The sequence below is a fragment of the Amblyomma americanum genome, chromosome 4 (genome assembly GCF_052857255.1).
Source record: "Amblyomma americanum isolate KBUSLIRL-KWMA chromosome 4, ASM5285725v1, whole genome shotgun sequence".
In the NCBI taxonomy this organism is placed as follows: Eukaryota; Metazoa; Arthropoda; class Arachnida; order Ixodida; family Ixodidae; genus Amblyomma; species Amblyomma americanum.
Window position 1 is genome coordinate 48,459,455 of NC_135500.1, and position 12,836 is coordinate 48,472,290.

General features: G+C 47.2%; 11 non-coding genes across 11 annotated transcripts; all 11 read right to left on the bottom strand.

The window, feature by feature from the left end:
* Positions 1–129: 129 nt before the first annotated feature.
* Positions 130–203, bottom strand: TRNAS-CGA (transfer RNA serine (anticodon CGA)). Its single transcript has one exon. It is a non-coding gene; the product is annotated as a tRNA-Ser (tRNA).
* An 862-nt stretch (positions 204–1,065) lies between these two features.
* On the bottom strand, positions 1,066–1,139 carry TRNAS-CGA (transfer RNA serine (anticodon CGA)). Its single transcript has one exon. It is a non-coding gene; the product is annotated as a tRNA-Ser (tRNA).
* Positions 1,140–1,530: 391 nt separating this feature from the next.
* On the bottom strand, positions 1,531–1,604 carry TRNAS-CGA (transfer RNA serine (anticodon CGA)). The gene has a single exon. It is a non-coding gene; the product is annotated as a tRNA-Ser (tRNA).
* Positions 1,605–3,871: 2,267 nt separating this feature from the next.
* On the bottom strand, positions 3,872–3,945 carry TRNAS-CGA (transfer RNA serine (anticodon CGA)). The gene has a single exon. It is a non-coding gene; the product is annotated as a tRNA-Ser (tRNA).
* An 861-nt stretch (positions 3,946–4,806) lies between these two features.
* TRNAS-CGA (transfer RNA serine (anticodon CGA)) lies at positions 4,807–4,880 on the bottom strand. The gene has a single exon. It is a non-coding gene; the product is annotated as a tRNA-Ser (tRNA).
* Positions 4,881–6,679: 1,799 nt separating this feature from the next.
* TRNAS-AGA (transfer RNA serine (anticodon AGA)) lies at positions 6,680–6,753 on the bottom strand. The gene has a single exon. It is a non-coding gene; the product is annotated as a tRNA-Ser (tRNA).
* Positions 6,754–7,148: 395 nt separating this feature from the next.
* Positions 7,149–7,222, bottom strand: TRNAS-CGA (transfer RNA serine (anticodon CGA)). The gene has a single exon. It is a non-coding gene; the product is annotated as a tRNA-Ser (tRNA).
* Positions 7,223–8,549: 1,327 nt separating this feature from the next.
* On the bottom strand, positions 8,550–8,623 carry TRNAS-CGA (transfer RNA serine (anticodon CGA)). Its single transcript has one exon. It is a non-coding gene; the product is annotated as a tRNA-Ser (tRNA).
* Positions 8,624–9,485: 862 nt separating this feature from the next.
* Positions 9,486–9,559, bottom strand: TRNAS-CGA (transfer RNA serine (anticodon CGA)). Its single transcript has one exon. It is a non-coding gene; the product is annotated as a tRNA-Ser (tRNA).
* Positions 9,560–9,950: 391 nt separating this feature from the next.
* TRNAS-CGA (transfer RNA serine (anticodon CGA)) lies at positions 9,951–10,024 on the bottom strand. Its single transcript has one exon. It is a non-coding gene; the product is annotated as a tRNA-Ser (tRNA).
* Positions 10,025–12,291: 2,267 nt separating this feature from the next.
* TRNAS-CGA (transfer RNA serine (anticodon CGA)) lies at positions 12,292–12,365 on the bottom strand. The gene has a single exon. It is a non-coding gene; the product is annotated as a tRNA-Ser (tRNA).
* Positions 12,366–12,836: the final 471 nt, after the last annotated feature.

Genomic DNA, 12,836 nt, shown 5'->3' on the forward strand with positions numbered 1-12,836 from the left:
ACAAACATATGAAGGAAGACAACAGTCACCGAAACCAAGGTGCATAGAGGAATGTTTTCGTTTTTTAATTTCTAATGGCAATCAATTTGTTTAAAGAAAATTACTTATAAACCAGCAGAAAAACAACCATGTCGCCGGTGGGATCCGAACCCACAACCTCCGAATATCGCGTCCGGTGCTCTTACCAACTGAGCTACGGCGACGGCTGTCCAATCTGCTGCTTTCGTGGGTATCTATGTTTTGCGTGCAAGCGAACCATGAAAATGTTCACCAGCGCCACCCTCGTCCATAGCGGTGGACGTAGCACGTCCTGCAATACCGCTAGTGTGACGTAGAACGTCATATAACGGCGAGGGCGGAAATTGTGCGTGAGCCCTCTTATGCTACCTATGGCATCAAGACTGCCAGATCCAAGACCCCCGTTAAGCTATTAGCAGAAAAGGCAAATGAAATGAGGGACTCGTTTGACAAACATATGAAGGAAGACAACAGTCACCGAAACCAAGGTGCATAGGGGAATGTTTTCTTTTTTTTATTTCTAATGCCAATCAATTTGTTTAAAGAAAATTACTTATAAACCAGCAGAAAAAAGCAACCATGCCACCGGTGGGATCCGAACCCACAACCTCCGAATATCGCGTCCGGTGCTCTTACCACATGAGCTATGGCGACGACTGTCCAATGTGCTGGTTTCGTGGGTATCTATGTTTTGCGTGAAAGCGAACCTTGAGAGTGTTCACCAGCGCCACCCTCGTCCATAGCGGTGGACGTAGCACGTCCTGTAATACCGCAAGTGTGACGTAGAACGTCATGTAACGGCGAGGGCGGAAACTGTGCGAGAACCCTCTTATGCTACCTATGGCATCAAGACTGCCAGAACAAAGACCCCCGTTAGGATATTAGCAGAAAAGGCAAATGAAATGAGGGGCTCGTTTGACAAACATATGAAGGAAGACAACAGTCACCGAAACCAAGGTGCATAGAGGAATGTTTTCTTTTATTAATTTCTAATGTCAATCAATTTGTTTAAAGAAAATTATTTATAAACCAGCAGAAAACCAACCATGTCGCCGGTGGGATTCGAACCCACAACCTCCGAATATCGCGTCCGGTGCTCTTACCAACTGAGCTACGGCGACGGCTGTCCAATCTGCTGCTTTGGCTGGTATCTATGTTTTGCGTGTAAGCGAACCTTGAAAGTGTTCACCATCGTCACCCTCGTCCATAGCGGTGGACGTAGCACGTCCTGTAATACCGCAAGTGTGACGTAGAACGTCATGTAACGGCGAGGGCGAAAACTGTGCGAGAGCCCTCTTATGCTACCTATGACATCAAGACTGCCAGAACCAAGACCCCCGTTAAGCTATCAGCAGACAAAGCAAATGAAATAAGGGCTCGTTTGACAAACATATGAAGGAAGACAACAGTCACCGGAACCAAGGTGCATAGAGGAATGTTTTCTTTTTTTAATTTCTAATGCCAATCAATTTGTTTTAAGGAAATACTTATAAACCAGCAGAAAAACAACCATGTCGCCGGTGGGATCCGAACCCACAACCTCCGAATATCGCGTCCGGTGCTCTTACCAACTGAGCTACGGCGACGGCTGTCCAATCTGCTGCTTTCGTGGGTATCTATGTTTTGCGTGTAAGCGAACCATGAAAATGTTCACCAGCGCCACCCTCGTCCATAACGGTGGACGTAGCACGTCCTGCAATACCGCTAGTGTGACGTAGAACGTCATATAACGGCGAGGGCGGAAATTGTGCGAGAGCCCTCTTATGCTACCTATGGCATCAAGACTGCCAGATCCAAGACCCCCGTTAAGCAATTAGCAGAAAAGGCAAATGAAATGAGGGACTCGTTTGACAAACATATGAAGGAAGACAACAGTCACTGAAACCAAGGTGCATAGGGGAATGTTTTCTTTTTTTAATTTCTAATGCCAATCAATTTGTTTAAAGAAAATTAGATATAAACCAGCAGAAAAAAGCAACCATGCCACCGGTGGGATCCGAACCCACAACCTCCGAATATCGCGTCCGGTGCTCTTACCACCTGAGCTACGGCGACGACTGTCCAATGTGCTGCTTTCGTGGGTATCTATGTTTTGCGTGTAAGCGAACCTTGAGAGTGTTCACCAGCGCCACCCTCGTCAATAGCGGTGGACGTAGCACGTCCTGTAATACCGCAAGTGTGACGTAGAACGTCATGTAACGGCGAGGGCGGAAACTGTGCGAGAACCCTCTTATGCTACCTATGGCATCAAGACTGCCAGAACAAAGACCCCCGTTAGGATATTAGCAGAAAAGGCAAATGAAATGAGGGGCTCGTTTGACAAACATATAAAGGAAGACAACAGTCACCGAAACCAAGGTGCATAGAGGAATGTTTTCTTTTTTTAATTTCTAATGTCAATCAATTTGTTTAAAGAAAATTATTTATAAACCAGCAGAAAACCAACCATGTCGCCGGTTGGATCCGAACCCACAACCTCCGAATATCGCGTCCAGTGCTCTTACCAACTGAGCTACGGCGACGGCTGTCCAATCTGCTGCTTTGGTGGGTATCTATGTTTTGCGTTTAAGCGAACCTTGAAAGTGTTCACCAGCGTCACCCTCGTCCATAGCGGTGGACGTAGCACGTCCTGTAATACCGCATGTGTGACGTAGAACGTCATGTAACGGCGAGGGCGAAAACTGTGCGAGAGCCCTCTTATGCTACCTATGACATCAAGACTGCCAGAACGAAGACCCCCGTTAAGCTATCAGCAGACAAAGCAAATGAAATAAGGGCTCGTTTGACAAACATATGAAGGAAGACAACAGTCACCGGAACCAAGGTGCATAGGGGAGTGTTTTCTTTTTTTTTAATTTCGAATGCTAATCAATTTGTCTAAAGAAAATTATTTATAAACCAGCAGAAAAAACAACCATGTCGCCGGTGGGATCCGAACCCACAACCTCCGAATATCGCGCCCGGTGCTCTTACCAACTGAGCTACGGCGACGGCTGTCCAATCTGCTGCTTTCGTGGGTATCTATGTTTTGCGTGCAAGCGAACCTAGAGAGTGTTCACCAGCGCCCCACTCGTCCATAGCGGTAGACGTAGCACGTCCTGTAATACCGCAAGTGTGACGTAGAACGTGCAGTAACGGCGAGGGCGGAAACTGTGCGAGAGCCCTCTCATGCTACCTATGACATCAAGACTGCCAGAACCAAGACCCCTGTTAAGCTATTAGCAGAAAAGGCAAATGAAATGAGGGGCTCGTTTGACAAACATATGAAGGAAGACAACAGTCACCGAAACCAAGGTGCATAGGGGAATGTTTTCTTTTTTTAATTTCTAATGCCAATCAATTTGTTTAAAGAAAATTAGATATAAACCAGCAGAAAAATGCAACCATGCCGCCGGTGGGATCCGAACCCACAACCTCCGAATATCGCGTCCGGTGCTCTTACCAACTGAGCTACGGCGACGGATGTCCAATCTGCTGCTTTCGTGGGTATCTATGTTTTGCGTGTAAGCGAACCATGAAACTGTTCACCAGCGCCACCCTCGTCCATAGCGGTGGACGTAGCACGTCCTGCAATACCGCTAGTGTGACGTAGAACGTCATATAACGGCGAGGGCGGAAATTGTGCGAGAGCCCTCTTATGCTACCTATGGCATCAAGACTGCCAGATCCAAGACCCCCGTTAAGCTATTAGCAGAAAAGGCAAATGAAATGAGGGACTCGTTTGACAAACATATGAAGGAAGACAACAGTCACCGAAACCAAGGTGCATAGAGGAATGTTTTCTTTTTTTAATTTCTAATGTCAATCAATTTGTTTAAAGAAAATTATTTATAAACCAGCAGAAAACCAACCATGTCGCCGGTGGGATCCGAACCCACAACCTCCGAATATCGCGTCCGGTGCTCTTACCAACTGAGCTACGGCGACGGCTGTCCAATCTGCTGCTTTGGTGGGTATCCAATTTTTGCGTGTAAGCGAACCTTGAAAGTGTTCACCAGCGTCACCCTCGTCCATAGCGGTGGACGTAGCACGTCCTGTAATACCGCAAGTGTGACGTAGAACGTCACGTAACGGCGAGGGCGAAAACTGTGCGAGAGCCCTCTTATGCTACCTATGACATCAAGACTGCCAGAACCAAGACCCCCGTTAAGCTATTAGCAGAAAAGGCAAATGAAATGAGGGGCTCGTTTGACAAACATATGAAGGAAGACAACAGTCACCGAAACCAAGGTGCATAGAGGAATGTTTTCTTTTTTTAATTTCTAATGCCAATCAATTTCTTTTAAGGAAATACTTATAAACCAGCAGAAAAAAGCAACCATGCCACCGGTGGGATCCGAACCCACAACCTCCGAATATCGCGTCCGGTGCTCTTACCACCTGAGCTACGGCGACGACTGTCCAATGTGCTGCTTTCGTGGGTATCTATGTTTTGCGTGTAAGCGAACCTTGAGAGTGTTCACCAGCGCCACCCTCGTCAATAGCGGTGGACGTAGCACGTCCTGTAATACCGCAAGTTTGATGTAGAACGTCATGTAACGGCGAGGGCGGAAACTGTGCGAGAACCCTCTTATGCTACCTATGGCATCAAGACTGCCAGAACAAAGACCCCCGTTAGGATATTAGCAGAAAAGGCAAATGAAATGAGGGGCTCGTTTGACAAACATATAAAGGAAGACAACAGTCACCGAAACCAAGGTGCATAGAGGAATGTTTTCTTTTTTAATTTCTAATGTCAATCAATTTGTTTAAAAAAAATTATTTATAAACCACGCAGAAAACCAACCATGTCGCCGGTGGGATCCGAACCCACAACCTCCGAATATCGCGTCCGGTGCTCTTACCAACTGAGCTACGGCGACGGCTGTCCAATCTGCTGCTTTGGTGGGTATCTATGTTTTGCGTGTAAGCGAACCTTGAAAGTGTTCACCAGCGTCACCCTCGTCCATAGCGGTGGACGTAGCACGTCCTGTAATACCGCAAGTGTGACGTAGAGCGTCATGTAACGGCGAGGGCGAAAACAGTGCGAGAGCCCTCTTATGCTACCTATGACATCAAGACTGCCAGAACCAAGACCCCCGTTAAGCTATCAGCAGACAAAGCAAATGAAATAAGGGCTCGTTTGACAAACATATGAAGGAAGACAACAGTCACCGGAACCAAGGTGCATAGGGGAGTGTTTTCTTGTTTTTAATTTCGAATGCCAATGAATTTGTTTAGAGAAAATTAGATATAAACCAGCAGAAAAATGCAACCATGCCGCCGGTGGGATCCGAACCGATAACCTCCGAATATCGCGTCCGGTGCTCTTACCAACTCAGCTACGGCGACGGCTGTCCAATCTGCTGGTTTCGTGGGTATCTACGTTTTGCGTGTAAGCGAACCTTGAGAGTGTTCACCAGCGCCACCCTCGTCCATAGCGGTGGACGTAGCACGTCCTGCAATACCGCAAGTGTGACGTAGAACGTCATATAACGGCGAGGGCGGAAATTGTGCGAGAACCCTCTTATGCTACCTATGGCATCAAGACTGCCAGAACCAAGACCCCTGTTAAGCTATTAGCAGAAAAGGCAAATGAAATGAGGGGCTCGTTTGACAAACATATGAAGGAAGACAACAGTCACCGGAACCAAGGTGCATAGGGGAGTGTTTTCTTTTTTTACTTTCGAATGCCAATCAATTTGTCTAAAGAAAGGTACTTATAAACCAGCAGAAAAACAACCATGTCGCCGGAGGGATCCGGACCCACAACCTCCGAATATCGCGTCCGGTGCTCTTACCAACTGAGCTACGGCGACGGCAGTCCAATCTGCTGCTTTCGTGGGTATCTATGCTTTGCGTGTAAGCGAACCTAGAGAGTGTTCACCAGCGCCACACTCGTCCATAGCGGTGGACGTAGCACGTCCTGTAATACCGCAAGTGTGACGTAGAACGTCTAGTAACGGCGAGGGCGGAAACTGTGCGAGAGCCCTCTCATGCTACCTATGGCATCAAGACTGCCAGAACCAAGACCCCTGTTAAGCTATTAGCAGAAAAGTCAAAAGAAATGAAGGACTCGTTTGACAAACATATGAAGGAAGACAACAGTCACCGAAACCAAGGAGCATAGGGGAATGTTTTCTTTTTTTAATTTCTAATGGCAATGAATTTGTTTAAAGAAAATTAGATATAAACCAGCAGAAAAATGCAACCATGCCCCCTGTGGGATCCGAACCCACAACCTCCGAATATCGCGTCCGGTGCTCTTACCAACTCAGCTACGGCGACGGCTGTCCAATCTGCAGCTTTCGTGGGTATCTATGTTTTGCGTGTAACCGAGCCTTGAGAGTGTTCACCAGCGCCACACTCGTCCATAGCGGTGGACGTAGCACGTCCTGTAATACCGCAAGTGTGACGTAGAACATCATGAAACGGCGAGGGCGGAAACTGTGCGAGAACCCTCTTATGCTACCTATGGCATCAAGACTGCCAGAACAAAGACCCCCGTTAAGCTATTAGCAGAAAAGGCAAATGAAATGAGGGGCTCGTTTGACAAACATATGAAGGAAGACAACAGTCACCGAAACCAACGTGCATAGAGGAATGTTTTCTTTTTTTTAATTTCTAGTGCCAATCAATTTGTTTAAAGAAAATTACTTATAAACCAGCAGAAAAACAACCATGCCGCCGGTGGGATTCGAACCCACAGCCTCCGAATATCTCGTCCGGTGCTCTTACCAACTGAGCTACGGCGACGGCTGTGCTATCTGCTGCTTTCGTGGGTATCTATGTTTTGCGTGTAAGCGAACCTCGAGAGTGTTCACCACCGCCACCCTCGTCCATAGCGGTGGACGTAGCACGACCTGTAATACCGCAAGTGTCACGTAAAACTTCATGTAACGGCGAGGGCGGAAACTGTGCGAGAGCCCTCTCATGCTACCTATGGCATCAAGACTGGCAGAATCAAGACCCCTGTTAAGCTATTAGCAGGCAAGGCAAATGAAATCAGGGGCTCGTTTGACAAACATATGAAGGAAGACAACAGTCACCGGAACCAAGGAGCATAGGGGAGTGTTTTCTTTTTTTTCCTTTCGAATGCCAATCAGTTTGTCTAAAGAAAGTTACTTATAAACCAGCAGAAAAAACAACCATGTCGCCGGTGGGATCCGAACCCACAACCTCCGAATATCGCGTCCGGTGCTCTTACCAACTGAGCTACGGCGACGGCTGTCCAATCTGCTGCTTTCGTATGTATCTATGTTTTGCGTGTAAGCGAACCTAGAGAGTGTTCACCAGCTCCACCCTCGTCCGTAGCGGTGGACGTAGCACGTCCTGTAATACCGCAAGTGTGACGTAGAACGTCATGTAATGGTGAGGGCGGAAACTGTGCGAGAAACCTCTTATGCTACATATGGCATCAAGACTGCCAGAACAAAGATCCCCGTTAAGCTTTTAGCAGAAAAGGCAAATGAAATGAGGGACTCGTTTGACAAACATATGAAGGAAGACAACAGTCACCGAAACCAAGGTGCATAGGGGAATGTTTTCTTTTTTTTATTTCTAATTCCAATCAATATGTTTAAAGAAAAACTTATAAACCAGCAAAAAAAGCAACCATCCCGCCGGTGGGATCCGAGCCCACAACCTCCGAATATCGCGTCCGGTGCTCTTACCAACTGAGCAACGGCGACGGCTGTCAAATCGGCTGCTTTCTTGGGCATCAATGTTTTGCGTGTAAGCGAACCTTGAGAGTGTTCACCAGCGCCACCCTCGTCCATAGCGGTGGACGTAGCACGTCCTGTAATACCGCAAGTGTGACGTAGAACGTCATGTAACGGCGAGGGCGGAAACTGTGCGAGAACCCTCTTATGCTACCTATGGCATCAAGACTGCCAGAACAAAGACCCCCGTTAAGCTATTAGCAGAAAAGGCAAAGGAAATGAGGGGCTCGTTTGACAAAGATATGAAGGAAGACAACAGTCACCGGAACCAAGGTGCATAGGGGAGTGTTTTCTTTTTTTTTCTTTCGAATGCCAATCAATTTGTCTAAAGAAAGTTACTTATAAACCAGCAGAAAAACAACTATGTCGCCGGTGCGATCCGAACCCACAACCTCCGAATATCGCGTCCGGTGCTCTTACCAACTGAGCTACGGCCACGGCTGTCCAATCTGCTGCTTTCGTGGGTATCTATGTTTTGCGTGTAAGCGAACCTTGAAAATGTTCACCAGCGCCACCCTCGTCCATAGCGGTGGACGTAGCACGTCCTGTAATACCGCAAGTGTGACGTAGAACGTCATGTAACGGCGAGGGCGGAAACTGTGCGAGAACGCTCTTATGCTACCTATGGCATCAAGACTGCCAGAACAAAGACCCCCGTTAGGATATTAGCAGAAAAGGCAAATGAAATGAGGGGCTCGTTTGACAAACATATGAAGGAAGACAACAGTCACCGAAACCAAGGTGCATAGAGGAATGTTTTCATTTTTTAATTTCTAATGGCAATCAATTTGTTTAAAGAAAATTACTTATAAACCAGCAGAAAAACAACCATGTCGCCGGTGGGATCCGAACCCACAACCTCCGAATATCGCGTCCGGTGCTCTTACCAACTGAGCTACGGCGACGGCTGTCCAATCTGCTGCTTTCGTGGGTATCTATGTTTTGCGTGCAAGCGAACCATGAAAATGTTCACCAGCGCCACCCTCGTCCATAGCGGTGGACGTAGCACGTCCTGCAATACCGCTAGTGTGACGTAGAACGTCATATAACGGCGAGGGCGGAAATTGTGCGTGAGCCCTCTTATGCTACCTATGGCATCAAGACTGCCAGATCCAAGACCCCCGTTAAGCTATTAGCAGAAAAGGCAAATGAAATGAGGGACTCGTTTGACAAACATATGAAGGAAGACAACAGTCACCGAAACCAAGGTGCATAGGGGAATGTTTTCTTTTTTTTATTTCTAATGCCAATCAATTTGTTTAAAGAAAATTACTTATAAACCAGCAGAAAAAAGCAACCATGCCACCGGTGGGATCCGAACCCACAACCTCCGAATATCGCGTCCGGTGCTCTTACCACATGAGCTATGGCGACGACTGTCCAATGTGCTGCTTTCGTGGGTATCTATGTTTTGCGTGAAAGCGAACCTTGAGAGTGTTCACCAGCGCCACCCTCGTCCATAGCGGTGGACGTAGCACGTCCTGTAATACCGCAAGTGTGACGTAGAACGTCATGTAACGGCGAGGGCGGAAACTGTGCGAGAACCCTCTTATGCTACCTATGGCATCAAGACTGCCAGAACAAAGACCCCCGTTAGGATATTAGCAGAAAAGGCAAATGAAATGAGGGGCTCGTTTGACAAACATATGAAGGAAGACAACAGTCACCGAAACCAAGGTGCATAGAGGAATGTTTTCTTTTATTAATTTCTAATGTCAATCAATTTGTTTAAAGAAAATTATTTATAAACCAGCAGAAAACCAACCATGTCGCCGGTGGGATCCGAACCCACAACCTCCGAATATCGCGTCCGGTGCTCTTACCAACTGAGCTACGGCGACGGCTGTCCAATCTGCTGCTTTGGCTGGTATCTATGTTTTGCGTGTAAGCGAACCTTGAAAGTGTTCACCATCGTCACCCTCGTCCATAGCGGTGGACGTAGCACGTCCTGTAATACCGCAAGTGTGACGTAGAACGTCATGTAACGGCGAGGGCGAAAACTGTGCGAGAGCCCTCTTATGCTACCTATGACATCAAGACTGCCAGAACCAAGACCCCCGTTAAGCTATCAGCAGACAAAGCAAATGAAATAAGGGCTCGTTTGACAAACATATGAAGGAAGACAACAGTCACCGGAACCAAGGTGCATAGAGGAATGTTTTCTTTTTTTAATTTCTAATGCCAATCAATTTGTTTTAAGGAAATACTTATAAACCAGCAGAAAAACAACCATGTCGCCGGTGGGATCCGAACCCACAACCTCCGAATATCGCGTCCGGTGCTCTTACCAACTGAGCTACGGCGACGGCTGTCCAATCTGCTGCTTTCGTGGGTATCTATGTTTTGCGTGTAAGCGAACCATGAAAATGTTCACCAGCGCCACCCTCGTCCATAACGGTGGACGTAGCACGTCCTGCAATACCGCTAGTGTGACGTAGAACGTCATATAACGGCGAGGGCGGAAATTGTGCGAGAGCCCTCTTATGCTACCTATGGCATCAAGACTGCCAGATCCAAGACCCCCGTTAAGCAATTAGCAGAAAAGGCAAATGAAATGAGGGACTCGTTTGACAAACATATGAAGGAAGACAACAGTCACTGAAACCAAGGTGCATAGGGGAATGTTTTCTTTTTTTAATTTCTAATGCCAATCAATTTGTTTAAAGAAAATTAGATATAAACCAGCAGAAAAAAGCAACCATGCCACCGGTGGGATCCGAACCCACAACCTCCGAATATCGCGTCCGGTGCTCTTACCACCTGAGCTACGGCGACGACTGTCCAATGTGCTGCTTTCGTGGGTATCTATGTTTTGCGTGTAAGCGAACCTTGAGAGTGTTCACCAGCGCCACCCTCGTCCATAGCGGTGGACGTAGCACGTCCTGCAATACCGCTAGTGTGACGTAGAACGTCATATAACGGCGAGGGCGGAAATTGTGCGTGAGCCCTCTTATGCTACCTATGGCATCAAGACTGCCAGATCCAAGACCCCCGTTAAGCTATTAGCAGAAAAGGCAAATGAAATGAGGGACTCGTTTGACAAACATATGAAGGAAGACAACAGTCACCGAAACCAAGGTGCATAGGGGAATGTTTTCTTTTTTTTATTTCTAATGCCAATCAATTTGTTTAAAGAAAATTACTTATAAACCAGCAGAAAAAAGCAACCATGCCACCGGTGGGATCCGAACCCACAACCTCCGAATATCGCGTCCGGTGCTCTTACCACATGAGCTATGGCGACGACTGTCCAATGTGCTGCTTTCGTGGGTATCTATGTTTTGCGTGAAAGCGAACCTTGAGAGTGTTCACCAGCGCCACCCTCGTCCATAGCGGTGGACGTAGCACGTCCTGTAATACCGCAAGAGTGACGTAGAACGTCATGTAACGGCGAGGGCGGAAACTGTGCGAGAACCCTCTTATGCTACCTATGGCATCAAGACTGCCAGAACAAAGACCCCCGTTAGGATATTAGCAGAAAAGGCAAATGAAATGAGGGGCTCGTTTGACAAACATATAAAGGAAGACAACAGTCACCGAAACCAAGGTGCATAGAGGAATGTTTTCTTTTTTTAATTTCTAATGTCAATCAATTTGTTTAAAGAAAATTATTTATAAACCAGCAGAAAACCAACCATGTCGCCGGTTGGATCCGAACCCACAACCTCCGAATATCGCGTCCAGTGCTCTTACCAACTGAGCTACGGCGACGGCTGTCCAATCTGCTGCTTTGGTGGGTATCTATGTTTTGCGTGTAAGCGAACCTTGAAAGTGTTCACCAGCGTCACCCTCGTCCATAGCGGTGGACGTAGCACGTCCTGTAATACCGCATGTGTGACGTAGAACGTCATGTAACGGCGAGGGCGAAAACTGTGCGAGAGCCCTCTTATGCTACCTATGACATCAAGACTGCCAGAACGAAGACCCCCGTTAAGCTATCAGCAGACAAAGCAAATGAAATAAGGGCTCGTTTGACAAACATATGAAGGAAGACAACAGTCACCGGAACCAAGGTGCATAGGGGAGTGTTTTCTTTTTTTTTAATTTCGAATGCTAATCAATTTGTCTAAAGAAAATTATTTATAAACCAGCAGAAAAAACAACCATGTCGCCGGTGGGATCCGAACCCACAACCTCCGAATATCGCGCCCGGTGCTCTTACCAACTGAGCTACGGCGACGGCTGTCCAATCTGCTGCTTTCGTGGGTATCTATGTTTTGCGTGTAAGCGAACCTTGAGAGTGTTCACCAGCGCCACCCTCGTCAATAGCGGTGGACGTAGCACGTCCTGTAATACCGCAAGTTTGACGTAGAACGTCATGTAACGGCGAGGGCGGAAACTGTGCGAGAACCCTCTTATGCTACCTATGGCATCAAGACTGCCAGAACAAAGACCCCAGTTAGGATATTAGCAGAAAAGGCAAATGAAATGAGGGGCTCGTTTGACAAACATATAAAGGAAGACAACAGTCACCGAAACCAAGGTGCATAGAGGAATGTTTTCTTTTTTAATTTCTAATGTCAATCAATTTGTTTAAAGAAAATTATTTATAAACCACGCAGAAAACCAACCATGTCGCCGGTGGGATCCGAACCCACAACCTCCGAATATCGCGTCCGGTGCTCTTACCAACTGAGCTACGGCGACGGCTGTCCAATCTGCTGCTTTGGTGGGTATCTATGTTTTGCGTGTAAGCGAACCTTGAAAGTGTTCACCAGCGTCACCCTCGTCCATAGCGGTGGACGTAGCACGTCCTGTAATACCGCAAGTGTGACGTAGAGCGTCATGTAACGGCGAGGGCGAAAACAGTGCGAGAGCCCTCTTATGCTACCTATGACATCAAGACTGCCAGAACCAAGACCCCCGTTAAGCTATCAGCAGACAAAGCAAATGAAATAAGGGCTCGTTTGACAAACATATGAAGGAAGACAACAGTCACCGGAACCAAGGTGCATAGGGGAGTGTTTTCTTGTTTTTAATTTCGAATGCCAATGAATTTGTTTAGAGAAAATTAGATATAAACCAGCAGAAAAATGCAACCATGCCGCCGGTGGGATCCGAACCGATAACCTCCGAATATCGCGTCCGGTGCTCTTACCAACTGAGCTACGGCGACGG